We start from the raw sequence: 12,782 nt of genomic DNA on the forward strand, positions 1-12,782 counted from the left end.
ACAAAATGTGTCTATAAAGTCTTTCATGTATACCTACTTAATCGCTGTCTAATTATTTTACAGGTTTTTTTTAAACAAGTGCCTTTGAGTTACTCTCCAGTGGCTTTCTCGGCAGCCTCAGTGTTTGCCTGGTCTGACACGCCTTTCTTTCTCCTTCATTGAGTTTTTAAACATGAGACCGGGGCCTCTCGGGGAGGGGGAGGGAGACACCTACCAGAGGGAGACCTGGACCTGTGACCCTGACCAGCCACGCCTGTCTGCGGTGGGATGAGCAAACCCCCGTGTGCGCTTGTACAGACCAGTTACAACAAAGCACAATTGACTTAAAGATCATCAGATCCAAAGCACTGTACAGTGTGCCCACAACTGACTCAGGCTAGATTGCTTCATTAGAAGGAAACATTCTGAACCCCAAACGTCCATTGATTGGGGTGGATTTGATTTTCATAAAGGTTTGCTTGGGAACCACTGTGGTCAGACAGCTCAACCTCGTCTTTTTATTTATTTATTTATTTTAGTCATAGAGAGACACAATACCTTTATTTGTTTGTTTGTTTGTTTAGGTGGTGCTGAGAATCCAACCCAGGGCCTCCCACTGCCAGGTGAGTGCTCCGCCGCTGAGCCCAGCCCTGGGTGTGTCTCTCATCTTTTCTGCTCTGAGAGACAAGGGCAATCTGCACCCTGCCTTTGGGAGATGTGGACCTTTGCTTTGCTGTTTTTTTATCTTGACTTTATTTATTTATTTTATGCAGTGCTGAGGACGGAACCCAGCGCCTCCCCATGCCGGGTGAGCGCTCTACCACTGAGCCACAGCCCCAGCTGCTTGGCTCTCCTTTAACAAACCTTTGCTTTGATGGTTTTTTCTTTTACAAATCAGGTTTTTATCTGGAAAGTCTTCACCAGATCATAGATTCCCAAAGCTGTTCTCCAGTGCTTTCTAAACTTTTTATCGTTTTGTGTTTGAAATTTGAATGTAAGGTGCATTTCGTTAATTTTTTAATAAGGTATAAGGTTTAGGTCAAGGTTCAATTTTTCTTTTTCCCTTTGAGTAGCTAAAAGTTTCTATTCCAAAGACTGTCCTTCTCTCACTAAACTACTTTTGAATTTTGTCATAGATCAGTTACTTGTATTAGTGTGAGTATATTTCTGGGTTCATTATTCTGTTCCATTGATCTATGTGTCTATCCTTATACCAATACTACAATAGTCTTCTTATAGGACACATATTTTTTCTTTAACCTTTCTCATTTTATCCCAGGTTATTTAAAAAAAACTGTTTCAGATATTCTTTTACTTGTCTATTTAAATTTTAGAATAATATTTTCTATATCTACAAAAACTTATGATGACACTTTGATAGAAAATGCACTAAACCTATACATGTCAATTTGGGGAGAATTAATATTTTCACTATGCTGAATTATCTCATCCATTAATGCAACATGTACTTCTATTTTTTTTAGCTCTTTTTTGATTTATTTCATGAGCATTTTGTAGTTTTCAGCATAGAAGTACTATACATATTTCATTAGATTTAAACCTAAGCAATTTTTAAAACAATTGTAAAAGGTATCATATTTTGAATTTTGGTATCCACATGCTCATTAATATTATACAAATATACAGTTGGCTTTTTTGGTATGTTCATCTGAGACCTGCTGATCTTGTGTATTAATTCTAGGGTTATTTATTTATTTATTAGACTTCTTAGGATTTTTGACATCAACTATAATATTATTGTAAAAAGAAACTCTTATGTCTTCATTCTTGACTTATCTTGTATTTCCTTTTCTTGCCTAATTCCATTGGCAGACCTTTCAGCATTATATTGAATAAGAGTAGTGAGAGAAGACACCCTTATTGTGTTCCTGGTATTGAGAAAATTTTTCTTTCTTTCTTTTTTTTTTTTTTTGTATTTGTACACAATTACTTTGTTCTATTCATTTATTTATTTTTTATGTGGTGCTGAGGATCAAACCCAGGGCCTTGCACGTGTGAGGTGAGCACTCTACTGCTGAGCCATAACCCCAGCCCTGAGAAAATTTTTCTACCTTTTACTACTAAATATGCTAGATGTAAGTTTTCTGTAGATTCTTTTTTATGAAGTTAAGGGAATCTCCCTCTTTTTCCATTTTTTTTCCTGAGAGTCTTTACCATGAATATATGTTAGGTTTTGCCAAATTCTTTTTCTGCATTGATCATGTGAGTTTTCTTCTTTGGCCTGTAAATATGGTGGATCACATTGCTTAATTTTTAGTAGTGAACCAGCTTTGCATCCCTGGAATAAAACCTACTTGGTAGTATTGCATAATTCATTTTATGTAATGCTGAATATATAATAGTAAGTTGGTGTTAAGAATTATTGCACTTCTATTTATTACAAATGTTTATAGTTTTCTTTCCTTTGGATTTCTCTAACATTGATATCAGGGTAATACTCACATTATAAAATTAATTGGAAATGTTTCTTCCTCTTGTATTTTCAGAAAACTATTTTGTAAAATTAGCATTGATTTTACAAGTTGGTTTGTAAAATTAAAATTTAGTAGAATTCTCCAGCGGACCCATTTGAGCATGGAAGTTTCTTATATTGAATTTTTTAAATTAAACATTTAATTTTCTTAATAGTTCTGACCAGGTTATTCAAATTATTTCTTTGAGATCAGGTAAGTTGTGAAAATGTGCTTTCATTTAAGCTATTAAATTTATATATGGAATTATTTGCCATATTTCCTTATTGTACAATTGATATCTGTAGTCTGTCTTCTTTCTTTATTAGCCTTAGAATTAAAATAAAATCTATCAATTTTTTTTGATTTTTTTCAAGGAGGCGGATTTTAAGAATAGATCTTCTCACCTCACTGGTTTTTGCTCTTAGGTGGCCCATCCCTTCTTCTTGCTTGGGGTGGGGGGTGTTAAGTAGCTGCACGTGCCTGTGGGTGCCTTTTCTGTGTCTGGATGCTCGTTCTCCCTGGGGTTTGGAGTGCTCCACAGTCTTTAGGCTTTATTCATTCCCCTCACTCCTCATTCTTCCTGTCCCTCCGGCTGCATCGCCTCTGTTGGCCCATCTTCAAGTTTCCCGATTCTTTCTTCCACTTCCTAAAATTGCTTTCTAACTTAGGTAGTAAAATTTTTATCTCAGCTATTTATTTCTCAACAGAACTCCCAAAATTCTGCTGGGTGCTTCTACAATTTGTTTTCTTATATTCTTTACTTGATGAGACATGGTTTTCATGCTTTCTTTTAACTATTTAGTTTCCTTTAGTTCTTTGAACCTACTTGCAAAAGCTATTTTAAAGTATTTGTTTGCTAAATCTAAATCTTTAAAGTTTTTAGTTATTAAAATGGGGGCATCTATTTGCAGTTATTCCAACATGACTGGAACATAAGTCAAGAAACCAGTTTTTCAAATTCACAAATAAAATGTCATTGTAGGTTTCAATGACAGGGAAGAAGAAAAGAATTAGGAACTTTGTTGATATTTAAATTAAAGGAGAATTTAACTCTCAATTCAAATATCATGTTCAGAAGCTCAAATGTTAGGAGATAGAGTTAGAACTCAAATTCATGTCTATGAACACAGGGGGTTGATAAAGGCAAAATATGTCCCTGGTACTCCAACTGAAAAACCATAATGAACTACCACAAATGTAGCGGCTTTCCCCCGCCCAGTACTGGGAATTGGACCCAGAGGCACTCTACCACTGAGTTATATCTCCATCCCTTTATATTTTTTTATTTCCAAATAGGGTCTCACTAAGTTGCTTAGGCTGGCCTCTAACTTAACGATCCTCCTGCCTCAGCCTCTAGAGTGTCTGGGATTAGGCGTCTATGCCGCCACACCCAGCAGATTTGATGCCTTACAGCAACACAACTTTATCATCCTGCAGCTCGGTAGGTGGTAGGTTTGGGCATAGCATGGGTTGTGTAATTCTTGTGCTTAACTGTCTCAAAAGACTCAGATCAAGATGTCAGCAGAGCCGTGAGTCTTCCTGAAGGCTGTAGAGGAGACTCCTTCTAGGCTCATTCAGGTTGTGGGTGGGATAATTCTCATGTGGTCCTAGGACAAAGGCCCCGGTTGCCTTGTTGACCATCAGCCACAGCCTTATCCTCTAGATCCTGCCTGTATTCGCTGGCCTGTGGGACTCTTCAAAGACGACAGCTCGGTGCTTCTGCCTCACCTTGCTGCAGGTCTCCCTCAAGCTGCAGAAACCTGTCTGCTTTGAAGGGCTCAAGTGATCAGCTCTGGCTGACCCGGATAATCTGGGATGATCTCTCTGTATCTTAAATACATCTTCAAAGTCCATTTTGAGTGTGATGTAAGGCCCTCACGATGGGGGGTCAGGGAACAGATCTCCTGGGCGGGGGCACCACTTGGTCTTCCTCACCAGTGCCCCTGGTAAACTCCCCCACCCTAGACCTGTATACTCCATAAAGACCATGAAGAAACGGCTCTTCTGTCCCCGGAAGACCTCTGGCTGCTCATCCTTGCCCTGTTACAGGTTTCATCTTAGAATCTGGAAAGTAAGCAGATGTCAAATATCATCACAAAATATCAAAGGTACAAAGAACGGCTCGCACCTGGTCTAGCTCTGCAGAGGAGGAAACTGATGTCCAGAGACAGGACGGTCCTTTGACTAGTTGATAGAGTGATGTGTATTCTGGATCTTCAAATCTTTGCCAATATGTGGTTTTATTAACTCGACGAAAGAGAATAGGCAGATTCCTAGAATTTCAGTTTACTCATATCTAAAGGGGAATGCTGATGATGATTTTTAATGATGATTTAAGAATTAAAGGAAGTAGTAATTATACTTGGCATGTAATAAGTGCAGAAACTGTTGACCATTATTACTGTTGTTACTATTATATTATTATTCTGCAATTCTAGGCTGCATCAATACACAGGCCCTTTCTTTGGATTGAATCAGTTGGTTAACTGAATAGTTTAGTCATCAATGTGAATTTGAAACTTGTATCACTACTTTTTTTTTTTTTTCAGAGTACAAATTAGAAGTTTATTAAAGGACAGCAGAAAAGACTTCTCCCGGAGGAAGAAGGGGACCCAAGAGGTGGAATCCCGTATCACTACTTTTTTTAATATGATGCTTTCTTTTTGACTGATTTAAAATTTTATATGGGTGAGTAAATATATACAGTAAATAAAAATTTTTATTTACTTTTATTTATTTATACCATAAATAAACTTTCATTTTAAAGTGACAAAGCATTACATAATCACATTTGTTCTTTTAAAATGAATCCAGCCGTTAATGCATTCCTAAAACGATATATATGGGCCAGGCAATAAAACCAAAGTGATAAAGACAGACAGAATCCCTGCTCACTCAGAGCTCATTCACAAGGGAGATACAGATAGTCAATGAATAAACAAAAATACCAATAAAGATCGTTACAAATTATTTGAAAGAATATGATGTTATAAGAGAAGAAGGCTCCTCTGAGAAGTGATTTTCAAGTTGAGACTTTAAGAGGAGCAGGATCCAACCATTTAGATAGTATTCATGGAGATGAAGATCACACGTGAGTTTGAGGTACAACTGGGAGAGAATCAGAAGGTAGGTAACGGGGATAGGAAGGTACAGGATGACTCGGGTTTTAGGTTCTGTGGGGAGTTGAGGAGTATTAAGGGAACGCTCAGGGGCCCCGGGTCTGATTTCATCAACCACTTCACAGTGTCATTTGCAGCCTCATTTGTTTGGCTATTTTAATTTCCAGTTTCAGAGGGAATCTTATTATCTGAAAGTGTTGATGATGAAATCCACTTTCCTTCTTCACTGGATTCTTGTGAAAATATGTTTGTAAAATGTGATTGTAAAACAAAAGAGCAGATACGACTGTAAGGTGGATCATAAGTACTTATTTAATGAGAGGGAATTATGTAATTTAATAATATGCCAGTTGCTTAAAAGTCGAGCTGATAGAGGTGGTGAATTAAAATAGGATTTGAGTCAAGCTGGAGAAATACAAAAGGGAAATAACGTTTTAAAGGGGAACTTGAAATGGGGGCAGTTGCATAATAGACATGTGTTCTAGGTCAACTATGTTCGTTCCTTTGTTATTCATTCATTAATTTAATCTTCCAAAAAACTGTAATCCAGACATTATCCCTTCTTAAACATGAGCAACCTGAGGTTCACAGAAGCTAATGATGTTTTTTGGGGTCCAGGTTAAAAAGTGATAAAGCCATGATCTAAACCCACTGTTAAAACCCAAATCCAAAGGTTTACACCAGGGGTTGAAGAATCTTTTTGGTAAAGGATCAGAAAATAAATATTTCAGGCTTTGTGGACTTAGCCCAACTATTTAATACTGCCATCATAACATAAAAGCAACCATAAACAATACGTGAGTGAATGAGAGTGGCTATGTTCCAATGAAACTTTATTTTAAAAAAATAGTGTGCTGGATTTGGTTGCTGACCACTGATTTACACTAAGGAAAAGGAATAGCTCAGCAGATTCTACAGAAAATGAGGAAGCTGAGATACCCAAGCCTCACTGAAGAACCATCTGCCAAGAAAGTAATTTCAGGTGCAAGTTGATGGGCTCTCACGATTCCTAGAACTTGTGGTCACTATGTCACGGACTCAGATTCATTGGCTGCTCATGGCAAAGCAGCATGGGAAGAGAGTGATTAAAACTTCATAATAATCCCCAAATACCACCCTACCCAACAGTTCCAGATTCATCTTTCTTCTAGCCTTCTGCTGGAGCTCTTGACTAGGAAACTGTACAGTAGGAGCTTGGCTTTTTCTTCTATAATCTCTTTAACTATTGTTTAGGAGGAGAGTTGACCAAGGCAGAATGAAGAAAGAGATAGCAGAGAGAAGGGTGGTCAGGGATTTGAAAGGATCTGGGACACTCCTCAGGCTTTTAGACGGGTGGTCTGTCATTACTAGCCCCAAACAAGCGGAACCTTCATACACCAAACGGAATGCTTGGCTATTGGTATCATGACACAGTACCACAACGCAGTCACTGGAACGCCGATTTGTCGTTATCTCCCAGTTGTGTGGATCTGAAGTCCAGGCACAGTGCGACTCAACGAGGCCCTCTGCTGAAGACAAGGTGTCAGGTGAGCTGGCTTCTTACCTGGAGACTCTGGGGAAGATTCTACTCCCAAGTTCATTCAAGCTGATGACAAAATTTGATTTCTTGTGATCATAGGACCAAGGATTGCATTTCCTTAATATGTGACCCCTTCATCATCAAGCCAATAGTGACCTGTTGGATTATGATTGTGAATTGAATCTCTGATTTCATCTTCAGCCAGAGAATTATCTCTGCTCTCAGGGGCCCACTCTAATAATACAAGATAATCTGTATTTTAGAGTCATGTGAACTTAATTACATCTGTAAATTCCCTTCTGCCCTATTATATCACATTTTCACCTGAGTAAACCAGGTGGTGAAGGTCATGGAGATAACTCACACTCCAGAAGGTAGAAACTGGCATTGCCGTGTTTTTCATGGAAGAGAAACGTTGGCAGGAAAAGTATTTGGGCTCTAGATTAATTCATCAACTACTGTTTTTGAACATCAGTGAAGACTGAATTTCTTTCCTTCCAACAAAAGTTTTATAGATTCTATAGGGATTAAATAGACAAACATTTTGCTTAATAGAATTTGCATACTGATGAGGGAAACAAACACCTGACAAATAATAGTGAGTTGCATGAGAATAAAGTCAGGGACAGGGAGGTAAAGGAGTGAGAGGAAAGGCACACACCTTAGTCTTAGGGCCAAGGTACAGTATCTAAAACAGACCTTACCTAATCCAACAAAGAAAGGGTGAGTAAGAGCTCTCCTGGAGTCTGTCACCACACTTCATTATTTTAAAATTTTACTTCCCAATATTCACTTCAGTTGAGGAAGAATTCAAAGAAATGGAAATTCAGACAGTGGTCATTGAATTCATCTTCCTAGGACTTCAATTACAAGATCTGTTCTTGTACGATATCTCTTCTCCTTGGATATTTATCTAATAGTTTTTCTGAGAAATGTAGTCGGAGTCAATCCTTCCCTCCACATTTCAGTGTATCATCAACTCAAAACTTGGGTCTCTCAACATCAGCTACGTACACGCCTAGTCCAGGTCATGATGGTGAGCTTCTCAGAACAGGTTCAGTCTAAGAGGGTGTTTCTCCCAGATCCCTTCTGGTGACCAGTTCTGACACTGAGAGTACCTTCTTGGCTGCCATGGCTTATGACCGCTCTGTGGCCATTTGCCGTCCTCTTCAGTACCCCGTCCTCATGAGGGTGAAGGTCTGTGTTGGTCTGGTGACTGGGTCCTGGCTGTGTGGGCTGGTGAATTCGGTCACACACCCGGTGCTGGCCACCACACTCACTCTGTGTGGGCCCCACCAGATCAGCCACTTTCTCTGTGACATCCCATTGCTCCTGAAGCTCTCCTGCTCAGACACCTCTGTCAACGAGTCTGTGCTCCACGTGGCCAGTGCCACCATTGGCCTGAGCCCCTGCTCTTCCCTGCAGCCTCCTACACACTCATCATGGCGGCCATCCTCAGGATTCCCTCTGCCCAGGGCAGGAGGAAGGCCTTCTCCACCTGTGCGTCCCACCTCACTGTGGTGGTGCTCTTCTAGGGAACAGCCAACTTCAACTATGACAGGCCCAGAGAGGGCCACTCCCTGGACACGGACATCCTGGTCTCTGTGCTCTTCTGTGTGGTGACCCCCATGTTGAACCCCATCATTTACAGCCTGAGAAACAAGGAGGTCCAGAGTGCCCTGAGGAAGCTGGCTGGGAGATAGATTGCATAGTGAGATTAGCAACTAGGTAATGGTTTTCATTCCAGAAGATTTCTTCACTGTGAACACTTCAGCAGTGATTTTAACAGCATTCTCTCTAAATAGTGTCTCTTGACAGCTGCGGTGCCCCCGCCCACCAAGGCAAACACACCTGTGATTAGCGTCTCACACTTTGCCACCTCTTGTGCATTGGGTTCTTTCCAACAAACTGATATTTTAGAAGTTTCCATTGCCCCCCAAAAGAAGGCCCTATCTGTTGGCAGTCATTTATTTATTTTTTCTTTTTTTTAAGTTTATTTCAGTTGTCAATAGATTTTATTTATTTTTATGTGGTGCTGAGAATCAAACCCAGAGCCTCACACAGGCTAGGCAAGCGCTCTACCACTGAGCCACAGCCCCAGCCCCATGTCACTTATTTTTCCTGAGAACCTCAACTCTAGGCAACTATCATCCATGACTCTAGATTTGCTGATTCTGAGCCTTCAGCAAGATGGACATGTAGAGTATGTGACCTGTTCTGCCAGCCCCTTTCCCTGAGATGTCCTCGAGCTTGGCCGTTCTGTAGCGTGGATCAGTTGTCCACTCTTCTTATCTCAGGTGATATTCCCTGATGGGTGTAGCACCTTTTCTCTGTTCATCAGTAACAGACATTGCGTCATTCCCACTTTGTCTATTCGTAATAATGCTCAAGAATAGTTTTGCCCGAGTTTTGGGTGGACTTCGTGTTTTCATTTCTCTTGGGTACGCACATGAGAAGAGAACTGCTACATCACATGGTCACGCTGCTTAATCTGAATGAATACCGGACTGCTTCCAAATTGCTGCCCAACTTTACACTTCTATCAGCAGTGAACAGGGTCTGCAATGTTCCACATCCTCATCAACAGTTGTCATTTGTCTTTTTGATGATAACCATCCCTCGTGGGAGTGGCCACGGGTTATTTGGATTGGCATTTCCGTCCGCATCAGATGTGCACTTCTTCACATAAGTTAAAAATCCATGTTGTTAAGGGGATTTTGAACTTTAGAAACTTAACACTGCTGAATGTTTAGTCCAAACTTTGGTGTGATGACGTGCTGCGAGGTCTCCAGACTCCTACCTTCTCCTCAGCCACCCCTACTGGCTGTCTCACGTCTCTGTGCCTTTTCCTTTGGACCTTCACAGCAGCAGTGTCGTCACCAGACCACGAGCAATGAGAGGACCAAGAATCAGGTTATAAAAGGCGATGTTATAAATGGTGATGGTAGGAAAGAAAGGAAACGCTACACCAGGAAGCAGCCCTAACCATCAGTGGCTTAAAGTTAAGACGGCCGATAGGGTGCTGGTCCTGTGGTACAGATACGTGTCTGACTGGCGGGGCATGGAGCACAGCCCAGGCTCATGCCATGGCCAAGCTACGTGGACAAAGGAGGAGATTCTCTTATGCATTGAAGAATCCAACCAAGTAAGCCCCTGTCCTTGCATATCCCTTTGCTCCCCACTGGGAAGGAGGAAAAGACTTTCAGGTTTTAGTTCCCAACATTTCGAACAACAAGTCTGGTGCTGAAATTCACCCACAAGTGTCCCAGAGGGGGTAGGAAGCTGATCTCTTTGCATGCCGGGAAAAGATGATTGCAAGACCTTAATGAATCCAACAGAGGATTAACTGCAGTTCACTTCTACAGTTTCTATTCAGACCTCGGCCTTCACATTGTGTTTGCACACCGAGTGTCCCAGAACAGCTGCGGAGAGACAAATTAGGTGGATACTCCCAAAGGTTCAGTCCCCAGGCCTTTATAAATGGCCACCCTAGGAAAGTGAATTCCTGAGAAAACAAAGAGGAGTTTGAACTCCTGTTTGAAGCAAGGATCATGTTCTAGGAAGTTCCTGCAGGAACTCCATCATGATGCATGGAGGTCAACAGCCAGTTTTACCAAGACCCAATTTCTCCACTACTGTGGAGGCAGCAAGACCAGCCACCAAAGCCAGAAACATGGGTTTTCATCACGAGTGAGCGGTGAGTAGTTCCTTCATCCACCACAGATCAGACAAAAGTCTCCCCAGCTCAGGATTTCTACCTCTTAAAAACAACTGTAAGGCATAGTACATGTTTTGTTATCATTTTCATGATATTATGTAATGACATAGTCTTAATATCACTTTTTTTTTTTTCTGGTACCGGGAATTGAACTCAGGGGCACTCAAACACTGAGCCACATCCCAGCCCTATTTTGTATTTTATTTAGAGACAGGGTCTCACTGAGTTGCTCAGTGCCTCGCCATTGCTGAGGCTGGCTTTGGACCCACGATCCTCCTGTCTCAGCCTCCTGAGCTGCTGAGATCACAGGCATGTGCCACCGCACCTGGCTTAATATCACTTTTTGTGTGTATCAATTTCTAAAATAGTAATAATAAAACCAGAGTTGAAATGACATTAGAGTTTGTCTACTTGAAATTCTGAGGAGTGCCTGATGTAAGATAATATGAATAGAAAATATGTTCTTGGTAAAATATAATTCAAAACATTATTCTTACTCTGATTTTGACAAGCAGAACAGTAGCAATAATTTTCAAGGAGAAAACACAGAGTCACATCTCCTTTGATTCATTATGATATGACAGTGTGGGGCACACAAGAATTTGTTTGAATAAAATATTAAATTTGCGTAACACTCAGATTAGGAAACTTTTGCTCACTCGGCTACGGGTTCTCATCTTACATCCAACACACGATGCTTGGGAGATGTGTGGCAATCAGCTTATTTACTAAAAGGAATCTGGAAGCTTGTGAATCATCCACTTCTCTCAGTCACTTTTTAAAAGAAATTTCATAGACCCAAGGTCATTCCTAAATAATTTCATTCTCAATCATTTGTCTTCTGGGATGGTTTACTAATTCAGAAAGAAAGGAAAGCTGCTGCTCTCAGCTGGAAAATTGGCCAACATTACCAAGTGTCTGCAGGGAAACTGCTCAAGAGAAGGGCACAGCAAGTTCCCACAGGCCAGGGGACATTCCTGTACCCAGGGTCACCTGGACCAGAATCACTGAGGAGAAATGTCCTCCGGAGTTCACCTGGGATGCCCCTTCCTCGCTCTCTGTGGGTCTCATGACTTCTATTTATTATGAAATCCTTGCTCATATAGCTGGAATCCGGCTAGCGAAACAAGGAGTTGCGAGTCTGAAGAGTCAAAGCAAACTCAGATCCAGCCCATGAAACCTGAAAGGGAAGGGGTTTCACTCCACGTGAGTCCAACAGTTTGGCCAGTGAACTCCCGAGCTCTAGTTGGAATGAAGCAACTGAGGAGAGTTGTGAGACGACCTGGTCCTTCACACAGTGTGTTCCCTAGTGGTTAGAACCCAGGCTCTGAATTCAGATTCCCAGAGAAAACTCTTAAAACTGTACTTTTCTCACTGGAAAAACAGGATCAATCATGGTCCTTGCACTTTCAAGTTGCACTGAGAATCGCTCTTCCCAAAGAGAACCAGACTTAGGATATGCTCAGTGAGTGCCAAGTGGGAGGGACAGTGACGGTCCAGCCCTGCGGACAGGAAGAAGAGGAGCCGTCCTTCCAGACGGCCGGGAAGGGTGATCTACGGCAAGTCTTGTAGGAAGGTGTCCAAAGCTGAACAGGTAGAAGAAGGTTGTTTTCACACCATTACCACAGACTATTTCAGATGGAGGGATTTGTGTCCATGTCACCAGAGAGAAATATCCCAAATTTGCATACGTATTGAAGTTTGAGAACAATCAACTATTGGATGACTTCTGAATGTTTTCAGATTTCTGCGTCATACCACCCGTATTATGTGGAAGTAGGCCTGTAGTAGCCTGGTTCAAAGTGAAGAGAGTTTATATTCCATATCAATAAGTCAATTTTGCCACAAACACCTAGAATCATCTGGACTTTTAGAAAAATTCTCCTGAGTGCTGTCATTGATTGGTGTGTGTGTGTGTGTGTGTGTGTGTGTCTGTGTCTTAAATAGGCAATTAACTAGGCAACATGAAAATC

The 12,782-nt window shown here is 41.0% G+C and overlaps 1 pseudogene; it reads left to right on the plus strand.

Annotated features, from left to right (window-relative positions):
- The first annotated feature begins 3,831 nt into the window (after positions 1-3,831).
- On the plus strand, positions 3,832-8,794 carry LOC107160376 (annotated as a pseudogene).
- The last annotated feature ends 3,988 nt before the right edge of the window (positions 8,795-12,782 follow it).

The sequence above is a fragment of the Marmota marmota genome, unplaced genomic scaffold, assembly GCF_001458135.2.
Source record: "Marmota marmota marmota unplaced genomic scaffold, marMar, whole genome shotgun sequence".
Lineage (NCBI taxonomy): Eukaryota > Metazoa > Chordata > Mammalia > Rodentia > Sciuridae > Marmota > Marmota marmota.